General features: G+C 36.2%; 1 protein-coding gene across 1 annotated transcript in view; it reads left to right on the plus strand.

The window, feature by feature from the left end:
• Positions 1-9,233: 9,233 nt before the first annotated feature.
• The window catches only part of LOC136282710 (peptidyl-prolyl cis-trans isomerase FKBP2-like), a 100,373-nt gene continuing 93,527 nt past the window's right edge, over positions 9,234-16,079 (plus strand). The window contains exons 1-2 of the transcript XR_010718377.1: positions 9,234-9,481; positions 9,970-10,090. The gene's annotated coding sequence lies outside the window, so the exon portion shown is untranslated. The remainder of the gene's footprint in view (positions 9,482-9,969; positions 10,091-16,079) is intronic.

The raw sequence follows: 16,079 nt of genomic DNA on the forward strand, positions 1-16,079 counted from the left end.
CTGACATCATTAGAAACTAAAACCTTACCGTAGCTTGAATTTATCTAACACTTTTAAAATGTAACAGAAAATTTTCTTTTATATCGACAATGAAACATTTATCAAAGAGACTAAATTTTGATCGCAACCTAAGGATTCAACACCAACGGATTCATTTGCGACTTTGATCACCGCTCGTGTCATTAGAGAAAATCGAGAGAAAATTTCCCTATTGATTAGCGCTGGTGCACACACAGAGTCATCTGCAACCCACCTTCGGATACTTCGGTGGCTGGGATGCATGCGGGCACTGGCCTGGACGTTAAGCCCTCAGCATTTTCTTCGGCAAAGCTGGCTTGGGGGCGGGCCATACCCGCCTTCATAAACAGTAATGCCGCCACAAGATAAATATACCCTCAAAGATGGTTATGAAAAAATTTTAAAATTTGCTTCTCAGCAACTGCTGGTAAGGACCACCTTTAAATAAACAAAGATAGAAGACCTCTTTGGAATAGATACACTGAAGACACTACTGCAACTTTGAAGATCTGTTGAATTATGCAATTCTTTTTAGTCAGCCTGTTATTAGAGTATTTTGCATATAGTTGGGTAAGAACAGAGTAAGAAAGAAGTTCGAAAGAAGGTTTATTCCCCAACTACAATGTTTTGTATCTCCAAGACACTTCGCTGATCAAAACTTTCTTCACGGCCATCGGCGTTTTGACTCGCTGAACAGGAGTTGAAATCAAATGCTTTGAAGGACCTGAGATGTTCTTTATATAATCAGCTCGTAAATCGGTTAAATATTTGTCGCTAAAACCGAGAATATTTTCAATTTTCCAAATCAACAAAATTGTGCCAAAAGCAGGAATTTCAGATAAAGAACGCTTAGAATTTTGTAATTGATGAGTATTGGGAAAAGGCCGTTTTTGAGTATTTCTTTCGTAGGAGCTAAATGTTTGGAATATTTTATCGAAAATTCCACTCAAGGCCAATTTTGTATTGCAAGGAGCCCCACCGAATTATTCCACGGTTGTAGGTCAGCGGACAAATCTTGCATTTCTGTTCCTGGCGCGCTTATAGAAAATGCTGCTATAATGACGCAGTCTAATTGTGAATCAGACTCAAGAAACCATTACGAAGGCCAAGATGGTTTTTGTAACGTCTTGGATAAGTTTTTTTACATTCCCATGTTTAAGGGAATATTTTTCGCAGAAGTCAGAAACAGAATGCAAAGAAAGGTAGGTCTTTAATCATTTAGTCCAATTTCGATAAAAGTTTTTAGTTGGTGAGTAAACAACGGAAAACTTTTACAGACCGATTGTGCGGCTACCTTTATCAAACCATTAAAATACTTTACTGGCTACCGAACATAAATGTGAATATCCAAGAGTTTAAGTAGAAAAAATTGTGTTTTAGGCGAGCTCAAGGTATTGAACATCTAAATGCACTCGATAAACGGAAGGAACGAGGCTCTCTTTTTGCCAAACTTGATTTAAAACAAAGTATCATAAGTGGTCGTTATTGTGACGCTATCATTTCTATTTTTCAGTTTTGAAAACGACTCCCGCAAAAAGATGGAGAAGCACAAAGACAAGTAACCTGATTTTTATGCCGTGTAAACGTAGCTGATTTCTTCTTATCATTTCTTTTTTTAAAGCTTCCGAACTGGAAGGACTACTTGCTAATATATAGCTGAACTGCGTAGAGCGGCCCCGGCATATTCCAAATTCCAAACCCCATCAAACCTTGAAGTTTGAAAGTTTCATCAGAACTGTTGGTATATTTAGGTCACCTTCAAATCCTGCGATAACATTTTCGTTTAATTTAAGCCTAGAGAACACAAAAATCACGCTGTGGCAAAAAAACAAACAAAAACAAACAAACAAACTGAGCAAGTCTTTAGTTTGAATTTTTTTTTTTTAATTGTCAAGGTTTCAACTACACCTAATACAGCAAGCTTGGAAAGAGTACAGAACTAGACGAAGAGTAATAATTTTTAGCCTTAGTGATCTAAATTTTACTTATTTCATCTGTAGTCCGTGTTCAACTTCTACATTTTTAAACATCCCAAAGACCAAAACAATTGACCGTAAAGAGAGTGAATTTTTTGTCTTTCAAAAATTACGATTGCTCGTTTATTCCAGACTGAACAAGAAGACAAGCAATCATTTGATTACTTATAAACGACAAACGTGAGAAATAATAATTCAGACAGCTTTTCATATTAATGCTTATGCAAAGCACGTGAATATTATACAATGTTACAATTAGTTTTTAATTCAATATTTCAAACTACAATCTTCTCCTCCTCCTTAATTTCTTATTTCGTATTCACATGCGGCTCACGTGTGATATAATCTAACGAGATTTGAACTTGGCATTGGCAGTTGATCCAGACACTTCCGTGTACTCTTCATTTTTGTCTTGTTTCGTTTTGTTGTTTTTTTCTTCAAACTATATAGAATAATCTAGCACATCTCTAGCCTTCTGATTGGCGGTGTTTCTGTAACATCTAGAAAATTTATCAGTATTAAAGGCTAAGGGTTTAGTCACGGATGCAGAAGGTTCCTATGCAAAACTTAAGCCATCGGCATCACTATTCCTTGCAATGGACCAATAAAAACAATTAATTTTTTTCCATATTGCTCTGTGCAAAGATCCATAGAAAAAGAAAAAGTCATGAGATGTCCAATTATCTTACCAAAATGCAAAGAGTGGAAGATTTGGACAACGTTGATTTCCAGGGCCTAATTGAAGTTAAGAAACTTTGGAAAGGAGGCTTTGGCGAGGTAGGAGTTTCTGTAATATGTATATTATAAATATTAAGACACATGCGGCTACTAAGAACCCCCCTTCGATCGACGAGTTAAAGGAATTTGAAGACGACATGCTAAAAATGATACAATCGACGAAACTCAAACAAGTAAACAACCCTTTTCTCAAGACGACGAAGACGACACCAAACGCATAAAAAAACGAAACCAAGCTACTCATCGCCGCTGCCAAAACAACGAACCTTTACAAACTAGAACCGTCAACATACAACGATCTACTAAAGCAAAATAACACAAAGTCCTACAAAAAAGCACAACCTAATACCACACGAGCCATCCATTCAGAAAACAAAAACATCGCAACGAAACGAGGCATCGATGACAGAGTGGACATGACAGCTAACAAAGACGCTTTCATAACACTGAAAGACCACAAACCGAACTTCGCTAACAAACCGACCTGCCGACTAATTCACCCCAACAAATCCGAGATAGGCAGAATCAGCAAAACAATCCTCGACAGAATCAACAGCAAAATCACGAGAGCATCCGAATTCAATCAATGGAAAAACACAGCATCCGTGATCGAGTGGTTTAAAGCCATTAAAAACAAACAACACCACAGTTTTATTTGGTTTAACATCGAATAATTCAACCCCTCCATCAGCCAAGACCTCCTGAACAGAGCACTCGACTTCGCCTCAGCCTACGACAACATCACCGACAACGAAAGAAACATAACCCATGCAAAGCATTCGATCCTAATGCCCAAACAAAAACCCATGCAAAAGAAGGCCGATACAACATTTGAAGTCACAATGGGCGGCTACGACGGTGCCGAAACATGCGAGCTAGTAGGAAGTTCCCTCTTTTCCCAACTGCGGAAACTCAACATCAACATCGGACTTTACAGATACGACGGACTGGCCATTTCAAACACCACACCGAGAGACACAGAAAACATCAAAAAAGAAATATGCCGCATCTTTAATCACAATGGACTACGAATCACCATCAAAGCCAACAAACAGACCATCAATTTCTTAGACGTCACTTTCAACCTGAAAAAACACCTACCAGCCCTTCACAAAGCCTAACACCACACTACAAGACGTCCACCGCGAAAGCAACCACCCACCAACCACCACAAAGAACATACCCGCCGGCATTAACGAAAGACTGTCATTCCTTACATCTGACAAAGCATCCTTCAACCAAGCCGCTCCTCCATACAAAAAAGCACTCGACGAATGCGGATACCGGTGCACTCTACACTACGAACCAGCCACGACTAACAACCGAAAAAACAATGGAACAACATACTCTGGTACAACCCCCCATTCAGCAAAAACGTCAGCACCAATACCGGACACAGATTCCTTGCCCTAGTAGACAAGCACTTCCCGAAAGACCACAAACTTAGAAAAATCTTTAATCGTAACACAATCAAGATCAGTTACAGTTGCATGAATAACACTAAACAGGTCATCGACAACCACAACAAACGCATTTAACTTCATCCAAACACATCAATGACACCGCAGATAACACAAACACAATAGACACCAAAACTTGCAAATTAGTACAATCATTGTAACGGATTGTAACATGGTACAATTTGACGCTTAAAGTCACCGCCTCTAAGCTGGCATTAAGTGCAGTAGCAGTAGTTACTTGTGTTTTATCATAGCAAGTATGTTTAATTCAAGATAAAGAAGATATCAAGCTTTATTAACAATTACAATATAATTTGGTCTTCTTTTCACGAGATACAGACCTCGCTGCACTCAGTCCCGAAGTCATGACCACGAGTCAAATATTTTTCCATCCGACCCACCAACTCAGTCTATAAGTACATAATCTGATACCTTGAGGAACAACTCAAAACAACGAGATAAATGTTTAAAAAAAAAATTGCATAAAAATTTCCCCGTTCACCGGACGACCAGCTGCCAATTTACAGAATGCAGCCAAGGAGTTGCCTAACCTTGGTTGAATTAACAGTTACATTAACGGTTGAATTAATGTCGCAACAAACTGTTCAAGGTATTGTTAAATAGACTCTTTAACGCTTGGCTATCCTCCTCATACTTCAGGTCTCGCAATATTATTGCCAAAAAACCCATGGATATTACGCAGTAAAAACCTTGAAGAAGAATGAAGCAAAAAAATTGATGGTGTTGAAAGAAACACTCATCCTCCTCCGCTTGGCTGGGAGCTCCTGCGTTACGCAGTTATGCTGGGCATTTACCATCAAAGTATGTATTTAAGAGGTAATTTAGTGTTAACAACTTAAATTAGCCACCGTAAAGGGTAAAAAAGCTAGACTAAAGCTGACACTTCGAGCGTTAGCCCTTCGTCAGAGCGATGCATGTATTTAAGAAACGTTTTTTATGGAACTTTGCACATCGTACCAGTGGAGCGTTGTGAGGACTTCTTTGTTTCAGACTCAACGCAAGTTGAGCCTGCCACTGTTGCAGTCAGTTTTTGTTTATTAACAAATAGCTAGTTATTGTTTAGGAGCCGGTTTTTTTAAGGGGGGGGAGGGCAAAAGATTTAAGGGAGGGGGAATCAGTCGTCGTCAACAAAGTATAAGGGAGGAGTTAGGGTAAATTGATTTCAATTAACATCCAGTGAGAAAGAATCATAAAACATAAAGCATTAATTGAAACAGCTGTAATGCTGAGTCAATACACTAAGTAGAATATGTTTTTTTCACAGCTCACAAAAACAGCATTAGCGCTGGAGTTTTTGCCCGGCAGGGACTTCGCTGGAGTTCTTCGAGGGGAGGGAGGAAAACTGAGTGAAGAACGCGCCAGGTAAGTTTTGAATGAACATAAATTTTACACCTTGTGAAGGAAAAAAAGCTAAGCATCCCAGGAGTATTTAAGGTTGTTTTCCTAATTGTCACTCATGCTCATTAATTCTTTACCAAAATGTAGGCTTTTTCTATGCCGCTGTCAATGCATTCAGTCTTAAGTTTGCAGACTTGCAGTTGCTTATTTTCTTTCGACTAAGACCGAGATTACAACGTAGAAAGTCAATTAAATGTATTCATACGACAGCGTCTGGTATTTCAGGTTTTACGCCGTCGACATTGGCCTAAGATTAAAATATTTGAATTAAAAAAAAGTCATCCACAGGTATGTTTGTGGCATAACGCACTCAGTAATGTCTCATTTCGAAGGAAAAATTTGCTTTTTACCCAGTGTCTTGGAGACCTTCGTCAAACAACACAGACGATATTGATAACGATACCAGTAACGATAGAGAAAATGACAGCGACAACGATAACAATAAGACTGACGACAAGAATTATAGGAACGAGAAGGATTATGGGAATGATAAAGATACTTCATAGTTTAGAGAAGATAAAACAGCCGGCATACACCCGTTTCTTTCCAATTGCTTCTAGGATACAAAAATATCTTCTCGTTCATTCCGGCTTAATTCCAATGTCGATTAACTTACCTTCCCTGTCAAACAAGCTATCTTGGTGCAAATTGGCTAAAATATAATGCACCAGTGGTGGACGACGAATCTTAGTGAGAAAACGAGAAAGGGCTTGTTTTTGAAGTCGTGGCGCCACAATTGACATGAGCTGTATTGGATTGGAATCTAGAAAGAACAGGTAGAAGATTTTCCATTATAACAGAAAAATTGATGTAAATCTGGTTTGCCCTGATGTAAAGTGATGTACACTAAAAAATGAGTGAAAGAAGTTTTTTCCAACCTATTTCATCCGAGATCCAAAACCGGAAAATATTCTGGTAAACTCAAATGGCCACCTGAAGTTGTCAGACTTCGGTCTGAGCGAAGTTGTCGCCTTTACAATCACTGAAGAATGTGGAACTTATTCATATATGGCGCCTGAGGTATAAGGCATTGTAGCAGATTATACTGAAAAGTCTTTGTTCAAATTTCTGGTGTTTTCTCTCACTATTTATTTACCTTCTCGTTAGATTTTTAAGAAAGTTCTTCTTTCTTTTCCTCTTACGCTGAGGGTAAAATGTATTCCTATAATCTTCCACTAAGGCCAATCTTAAGTCAAGGCATTGTCAAACGAGATCCAACAATTTTCTCAGCAACAAAGGGGTATGTAACCTCTCTATTTTTCACGAAAATTTGACAAATTATGATAGTAATATTTTGTACTGCCTCTCCGCCCTCAGTTCCGACAAAAAGAGAGTAGAAGGACCCCCTGCCAGAAGACCCTGACCACGCCCATGTTAATACATTGATATTTCAAATCAGGCTCATGCAGTTGAATTGTTAAAACACTTTTTGCAATGCTAATGAACTGCACTCAATCTGTGTTACAGATGATCATGGGAGAGCCTTATACTTACTCTGTGGACTGTTGGTCCTTTGGCGTGACTTTATTCCTGATGCTAACCGGCAAGGTTTGTTCAAATAATGTTGCCACAACTCACTCATATAAAACATGTTTGCAGTGTCAATTTAATGATAACGACAATGATATTGAACTTGGATCAATACACTCTCAACATCTGTAAATAATAACTGGCCCTTGGGAAGGACGCAAATGCTTACGAATCAAACCTTTAACAGTGAAGTAATCATGAATTGCCATTACCTTTCGTCCCATGGGAAGAGGACACCCTCCTGTGGCAAACATGGTAAGGGGGCATACCACCCGAAAAGGGGATTTTTTTTTAGGCTTCAGGTGTCCTAAAGGTTACAGAACAGATTACATTAATGGACAGTAAAGGAGGTTGGAAATAGTTCACCGAGGGATTTGGAAGAGAATGAAAGTTCAACGCTGATTAAAATCATGAGCCCATTTCAATAGTTTAGAAAGACGTTGCAGTCCTTTGTGCATTTGTGAAATGATTGAAAGTTGTACATGACAGCGGCATCTTTTCTGCAAAATATGGCGAAAGAAAAGACTGAGAAGGGCTTGGATATGACTGAGGACCGAAAAACAATAAAGGTTCCTACCCCCCATGGGGTATGCTATACAAAACTTACCAAGAGATATACATACATGTACATGTTTATAACTTAAAAATCATGAAATTTATTATTCAAACTAAGTTTTAGTAAATCTTTACATTAATATGGATTTTCTGATGAACCAGCTGTCAGTTATGTTAAATGGAAATTGCCAACTTCCACAATAATTAACAATAATTACATTGTTATCTTACTTCCCTAACCTACATTACTGGTTGCCTTTGTTAGAAAACCTTGGAACAGTCAAGCTCAGTTGCCTCAAACGCTGTCAGAGACTTTTTGTTGACAATACTTTTAGTAGAAATTTCATGCCTTAGACAAACAAATTCAACACCTAATTAATCTTTCTTTTTTCATGATTATTGTTGCTGCTTTTTTTTCAGTTTTTTGCTCTATTTTCATGACTAATTGCTGTAATTTTTTTTGCTGTTTTTATTCTTACAAAACATTTTTGTAAGAGTTCCAATACTTGTGGATCATCCACACACTTTGCAAACATTTGGCATGCAGACAAGACAGAGGTAGTCAATGTTCCCTTTGAGAAAAAACACCTTTTAAATGACGTCTTCAATTTACTTTATTTGAAACTCTGATCTGAAAATATTTGTCACAAGACTTGTTAGTAGTGAGAAGTATCAACCAAGTTTCCTTTCATAACTTAATTTCTTAAATGTCCCAATCACTGGATCTCCCAAAAAATATTACATCTTTTATTTTTGGTGCATATTCTTTATATAAAAATGAAAAGCGCTAGTCACACTTCAATAATAACAGCTCTTAAGTTTACTTGTTGTTCTTCTCTGTCTGTCAGCTATCAACAAAATCGTTTTATACTTCGGGCAGTGCATAACTATTTGTGGACCAGAGTTCCAACGCACCTCTGTAATCGCATATAGCTACTTCTATCTCTTGTACAAATGTTTCTCCTTTGTAAGACGCGCTCTACTCTGTTGTCAATACTGCTTTAAGTTCAGTGGAAACGACTGACTGAGGAATCGAGATGGCGGTGTTGGAACGTGTTGCTGAACGCTTGCTACGGTCAAGCTTTGTAGATTTAGGTACTGGTACACTGGGATCATCTATGTATCTCTTATACTTCCGAATGTGGTATCCTTCTTTTATAAATATGAGGGTAAAAGACGATTTGTAGTCGCATTCAAAACTGTGATTGGCTTGTGTTATTTCTCACCTTTGCCATTAACACAACTCAAGTGAGTTTCGAGTCTTTGTTTCCTCAACAACTTTCGGCCACAAATCGTGCATTTGTAATACGATCGATTCTTGTCGATAATTTCTACATAGAGTGAGCTCACATCATTATTTATATCACCAAGGTACCATCTTCTAGAAGCAGAGAACCGGTTGAAGAGGTCAGAATAAAGTTGTGCGCTTCTCTTAACACTGCAATCGGCAAGACAGCGGATTCACTTTGCTAGCCAATGACAAGTCCTAAAAGATCCACGTGATCATGCCCGTGATCGGAAACAAAGAAGACTCCATTTGGCGCTCATCTTCGAATGTACTTTTCATCGGTTGATCGCTTTTCTCAACTGTTTTGCTTTATATAACATTTCTAAAGATAGCTTTTATTGTGGTTCAATGGGAAAACGAGAATAGCGTGAGTGTTGTAAAAGAAAAGAAAGTCGTTGGCGCCGTGGAGTTGAAAGAAGGGACAACAGTTGACATATTGACTGGTACAAACAAGGGTCGAGTGGCCATCTGTAAAGCTACGATTTTGAAAGTTTGTGGTGAGTAAAAATTGCGATATTCGTTCCGTGATTAAAATCTTATAAAAGAATAGATGTAGCGGGTTGAATTAAGCTTACATAACGCTCGGCGCAACTGAAACTAGAATAATTCTGAGAATCGAATCGGTCACTTGCATGCCGCAGTTTCTTAAGCTTATGCTTTACAATGAAATAAACCTATCAGTAAGGTTTCAAGATTCCTCTAGTCACGTTTGGGAACATTCAAGATTCATAATAGGAACTGTTATTAAACAAACCTTAGTACATAAAGAAGCCCTCCTTGGTAAAAACAAAATAATGTATTCAGCCCTTTTTTAGTAAAATCCATGAGAGAGATGTACTAACTCCAATATAAAAGTCACTCAATATAACAGAAATTTCTCAATTTGAGAATCCAATGAATGCCCTTTTCCTCATAGCCATCTTAAAAGCCTGGTCTGAGCTTTAAATATACATATTTTAATACATTATTTTTTTTTCAAATTCAGATGTCAAGGAATCCAGATACAAAATGGTCAAGGTTCTTGTAGACAACCTCATTCAAGGCCAACTCATTGTGAGCCCAGGAAAAAAAATACAAACAGTACAAACAGCAGCTAAGTTTTCAGTGTAGGATAACTTCATTCTAATTTATTGTTACAGTTACAACAAGATTTTAATCAAAAAATCAATTTTATTTGTCTGTAATTAGCCCCTTCACTCCCAAGAGTGATTGGTTTTCAAATATAACTTAAGATATTGTATTTTATGGAAAAGAATCAACAGATTTTATTCACAATTTGTGTCAAACCAAATTTAATGATTGATTAGATCTATTTTATATGAATAGCTGTAATTGAGGATTAATCCGTATGAAGTTTTCAAGAAAAGAAAAATAAATCAAATTTCATCCTAATATTACCACACATTGATGTTAATAATTAATCAAAAATATTTTACATGAAAGCCTTAATTAAGCTTCTAAATAAATTTCATTAAATACTTGAACTCTAGCCGGGTTTTTTTAATTTAAAGTATTTATTTTATATCATTAGCCTCAAATTTTTGCTTAAAATTCCCAGTAATTCTTAAACATTCCTAAAAATTCCCAAAAATTCCCAGAAATTCCTAGGAATTTTTTAGATTTACAGCTTTTCAGGGAAAGTCATTGGTTCTCTGAGTTGCAGTTCCTAGGAATTCCAAGTCCTGTTGGCTTTAAACTTGGAATTTCTAGGAATTTCTAGGTTTTTAGAACCAGAGTTGTTATGGTTGGGAATTCCTAGGAATTCCTAGGAATTCCCAGTCCGAATTTACCATGAAAATTCACACCTTTATTCCTAGGAATTCCTAGGAATTCCAAAAGCCATTTTGCAAGGGATTGCCTTTTAAAGATACCTATTAAAGCTGTATTCAGAAGCAAAGACACGTAGGTAGTATACTTCTGCCTTACTTTTATATTAAGGGATTTCTTTTTATGTAACATATATCCATTTCTTTAATTTCCTCCTTAACCTGCCTGCAAATAATTAAATTTTATGTTTTAATTCAAGTGTGAGAAGATAAAACAGAAGTGTTGTAGAGTTCTCCTTTCAGACTGAATTCAGGTGAGAACATCAGTAAACTAGTTGATGTCATATGCTTCTCCTGAATCTTTAATTTTATTGCTCTGTGTTTTTTTTACAAAGGGTCTTTTATATCTTTGTGTGCCAGCTAATGAGTAAAATCTCGTTGAATAGATAATAAATAAATCCATCTTAAAGTTTTTGGCATTTACTATTTTAAAATTCATAAATGGCATTCTCTTTTAACCCATGTAAAGAGATATTACACATTTCTTAAACTAAAATCTGAATCATGAAGTCAACTTAACTTTAATGAGTTTGAAACTTCATTGTAAATAAGAACACTTTACTAGAGTATGTTACATTTATTTGCTGCCTTTCTGGTGCATATGATTACATAACCCTTTAACTCTGAAGATCTCATCAGTAATTCTCCTTACTGTCTGCCAAACAATTTATGTGCTATTAGGTTGGAGGATTTGGAATTGGATCAACCGATTATCCCCTAATTGATATTTTTCCTTATTCTCATTACTTGTCTGTTTGATAATGTACTGATGGTGTAAGGAGAAATTCTCTCTAGATCACTAGTGGGACTAAAAGGGTTAAAATGGGGGATTTCATTATACTGTAATGATTAAAATTGTTCAAAATGTAGCAAAAAAAAGAATGTTATGTTATGTTTCATTTCTCCCTGCTCTCAATATAGTGGAAAAACCTGTTGCTGGTTGCTTATGTCTTTAATGTTTGAATGTTCATGGGAAATGCTTTTTTTTTTTTAATTGAAGATAGAGAAGTTTTCAAAGCTGATAGAAATAAGCTGTTTGCAAGTAATGAAAAGCAAACTGACAATCATACCTCAATGCTTGACATTTTTGTGATTGGACAAAACGTTTTCTCCACACGTGAAAATGTCATTTCTCTGATTTGATTGGCTGTAAACAGCTGTGAATGGCAAAAATATTTGACAGATCATAATAATTACTTAATGACTGAGTGGGAAGTCCGTGCATCATGATTGAGAGCCAATATTTTCCATCTAATGAGTACGGGAAAGAGCCAGTTTGAATGTGTCTCAAAGGATAATTTTTAGAATATCCTCTCAAAAATCCCACTCAAAACTTACTTTTGTCTCCTTGGAGTCCCCTAAAATCTTGCATGGTTGTAGGTCAGTGGACACGCATTAGGAACCAAGGAAGGTTCACACATTACTGTTATATTACATGCAATAATAAGATACATGAAAAAGTTACTCAGTTGCGATTGGTTAAGGTAAATGCAGCCTATAGGTGATTCAATGCAGAAGAGGGTTACTTTGGTGCAAAGAAGTAACAAACCAGACTAAACAATTCCTTGAAATGTTTAGCCGGACTTTGAATTTTTTTGCGCCTTAAAGATGGGAAAATACCATTGCATATTATTGTTTTGATTGTATGTGGTTGTTTTTACCAAACGTACAATGTCATTTGCAGGCTTTGAATAAATTATTTTTGCACTTGATGTGCATGCTTTGCTTCTGCATAATTATTATAAGCTTTCTCGTATTTTTTCATGTATATTATTAATATGTAATCACAATTTTTCTCCTGCAGTTTGGAATAAATAAGCATGAGTAAATTTTTTCAAAGACCACAGACACATGGTTTAAATGTTGTAAAAGGTTTAAGATTCCCTCTGCTATGCTTCAGCAAGTTGATAATTTTGTTTCAAGAAAACATTTTGTTACGCTGTAAACGATCATGTCTTAGATTGGTCAAAAAACTGACAGGTGAATTCATGTGTGTAAATGAACTTTATTTTCTGATTGAATACAAAATTCTCTAAGGGATTTGTTTGCTGACGTCATGAGCGTGCACAATAGGAATATGAAGCAAACTCATGCAATTGAATTTGATCAGACAAATTTACTAGCTATGTTGTAAAATGAATTAATCGTATGACAGTGAGGAAGGGAAATTCACTTTTTCATGTTGGTTTGATTCTTGGCTGGTTTAAAAGGCCCAGTGAGATAAACTATATACCAGGCATAAATTGACTTCACTAATTTAACAGCAGTATGTTTCACTTAATTTTCAACAGTGTCACACTTAATTTTGTGAACTTTTACTCCTTTTTTTTGTGGAATAGACTTCTGTCAAACATGCATAACAGAGAGGGTCTTGTTTCTGCTTGCATGGTTCATTTACAGGGTATTTAAAGATATTTATCCAAGACAAGGGAAATAATTTAATGCAATGTTTCCTCCTCAACTCCTTGTGAGAAAATGGTTTCCTAAGGTAACATGACTTGTAAACCAATTCTAATGAAGAAATTGAACTCAATCAGCTGATACAGAATTTTTAAAGTTTTTTCCATTCATAACCCAAAATTAGTTAATTTGAATTAGCTGCAAGAGAAAGGTCACAACTTGAAAAGGTTTCCTTCAAACTTGAGTTGTGTTGATTTGTTCTGTGTGTTTAAATTTATTTGATTTTTAGGGTACTCTGAGGGACGGGACACAATTTGACAGCAGTATCCCTTGAGGAGAACCATTCGTGTTTACATTAGGAGTGGGACAAGTTATCAAAGGTGGATACTTGTGATATAGCATGCATGACTATGTGCAAAACAGGCTGATATTTGTAGTTTGCCATGATATTATGCATTTAAGCAAGTGATTGAACTTTCTACTGGTTTAGCAATCAATTGGCCCATGTGGGAATTGGGGAGAAGGCAAGAAACATTTGGACATCACAAGCTTATGAGGATCTATTACTTTAATTTATTAACAAGCATTGGGTTTAATGGTTTGATAAATTTTAGGTTTCAGAATGTTTATAGTTAACTTAGTTTCTCAAACATCTCATATGTTTTTTTTACCCAACTGTTTTATTTTATAGTCATTTGTTATAAGGCAGGGAAAACAAAGCAAATAGAGGAGTGGTTTGGGACAGGTCTTGTAATGTTCTTGTTGGATTACATTGGAAAATAACCAACTGTCCAAACAGCTGTGCAATTTCACATGATATTTGTACTCAATTTGTGTGTTATTTGTACTCTCTGAGAGCAGTTGAATAATAATTTAAGATATTTGGTGTATATTAGAAGTGTTTTTACTATTTAATAAGTCATGATTTAATTTTTGTTACAGGATGGGATCAAGGACTATTAAAGTAAGTTACAACTATAGACCATTCATCATTTGTTTTTAAGTCTTATTTATACACAATAAATTCCTCTCTCCACATTACTTACATTTTCAAACTACTTCCTCAAACTTTTCCAGAACTGTACCGAACTATACAAGAAAAGTAAACTGTGAAAAGCAAGCTTTTGAACCTTGTTGTTCCTTATCTTAATTTTGTTAAAGCTGGGGTGAATTTTGTAGTAAAAGTGCTAGTGCATATGAGTTATGGATAAGTGGTCTGGATTTAGTAGTCTGGTGTAAGAGAATTTCTGGCCAGTGATTCAATGTTCACTGTGCAAGCATGAAGTGTCAAGCATAGTCCACACAACATGGCAGGTACAGATGTATTGGGGGTCTATAAAATTGACATTTTTTTGCTCTCTCTACTTATAGCTAAGGCTGAAGAGAACCTCAACAGTTACTAATAAACTGGCTTCAAACCATTCAGCAAATGTGGAACTAGCAGCAACATAAAATTATTTTTACCCTTGTGGTTTAACCTGTTCAATTACTTATAGACATTAAATTACAAAACATGAAAACCAACCTCTTTGGAAGTCCTTTTTTCATGCAATCTTGAAAAGCATCAGTTGATTTGTTGACAACTTGAAATATGTAGTTATTGCAAAAATTTCAATAACTATGTAAAAAATGAAATATTTCTAGTCAGTAGAGTTAAGCCAAAGGGTTGTCATTTGATTTGGTATTGTTTTAGCCTACAAAGTATAATCTTACACTGTTAAATGGGCACTTAATTAGTACAGCAACTAACAATGGCCAATGAAAAAGAGATTCAGATTCAGATTCAGCTGGGAAGAGCTGAGGAGGAAAGGGAAGAATAGGAAACAGTGACGTTCTCTTGTTATGATCATATGTGCCTAAGGGTATGATGAGGACAGGCTGACTGACATATGGTATAGTTCCTATAGTTCTTTTTGGTGTCCAGCTACCAGCTTTTCTGTTTTAACATTTTGCTGTTACTTACTCAAGGTATAAATAAACTTCTTGTTGTTATTGTTGATTGAACCTTTTTTTTTTTTTCGTGTTGTTTTTAGTATGTGTGAAGGAGAAAAGAGGAAACTTGTAATCCCATCAGACCTTGGTAAGTCCCTGCTCTGATATTTAAGTATATAATTTACGTCCAATGCAGTGAGTAAGAATTGTTGCCAGTAGATACTAGTAGGATTGATAATGGGGCAACTTACCTTGCTTGAAATGCAAGCTTATGTAGATATAATTTATCTGTTACATACGAGCAAGCTGAATTATGCAAGAATTCTACCAGTCATATTCTTATTAAAATAATTTTCAGCTGTTTTTGCTATACTAAGAGGAATTTTCTTTCTTTTGTGCAGGTTATGGGGACAGAGGAGCTCCCCCTAAGATCCCTGGTGAGTAAACAGCTTGTGGTCAACAGAGACAATGCTGAGTCAGAGCATTACATGAACACCGAAGACATTGATACCAACCTCTGAAATTGTGAAATCTGGAAAGATTTGATTTTGAAGCATGGCGTTAAAGCCACCCCACCCACTTCCCCCACAGATTTGTTCATCAACACTCTGCTAGTCTCTCCTCACAGCCTGCAAGTTTGCACATAATCTGACAAAAAAGGAAAAACCACAAAACTACAACTATCTTATTTAAGGAATTATTTTGAAGTATTAATTGCTCACAATTCATATTGTCTACACTCTTATTTACTATGTATTTAACCTAAGGTCACCAGAGAAATTTGAAGTAACCATGACAATGCAAAACACAGGGCAACAAACCAAGTGGTCTATGAGCAATTGTAAAGTGGCAAATAAAAATCCCTTAACACTTTGACCCCTAGAAGTTACCAGCAGCTAATATCTCCCTTTAGTATATACCACACAGGTGAATAGTA

This window comes from Pocillopora verrucosa, chromosome 7, assembly GCF_036669915.1.
Source record: "Pocillopora verrucosa isolate sample1 chromosome 7, ASM3666991v2, whole genome shotgun sequence".
NCBI lineage: Eukaryota > Metazoa > Cnidaria > Anthozoa > Scleractinia > Pocilloporidae > Pocillopora > Pocillopora verrucosa.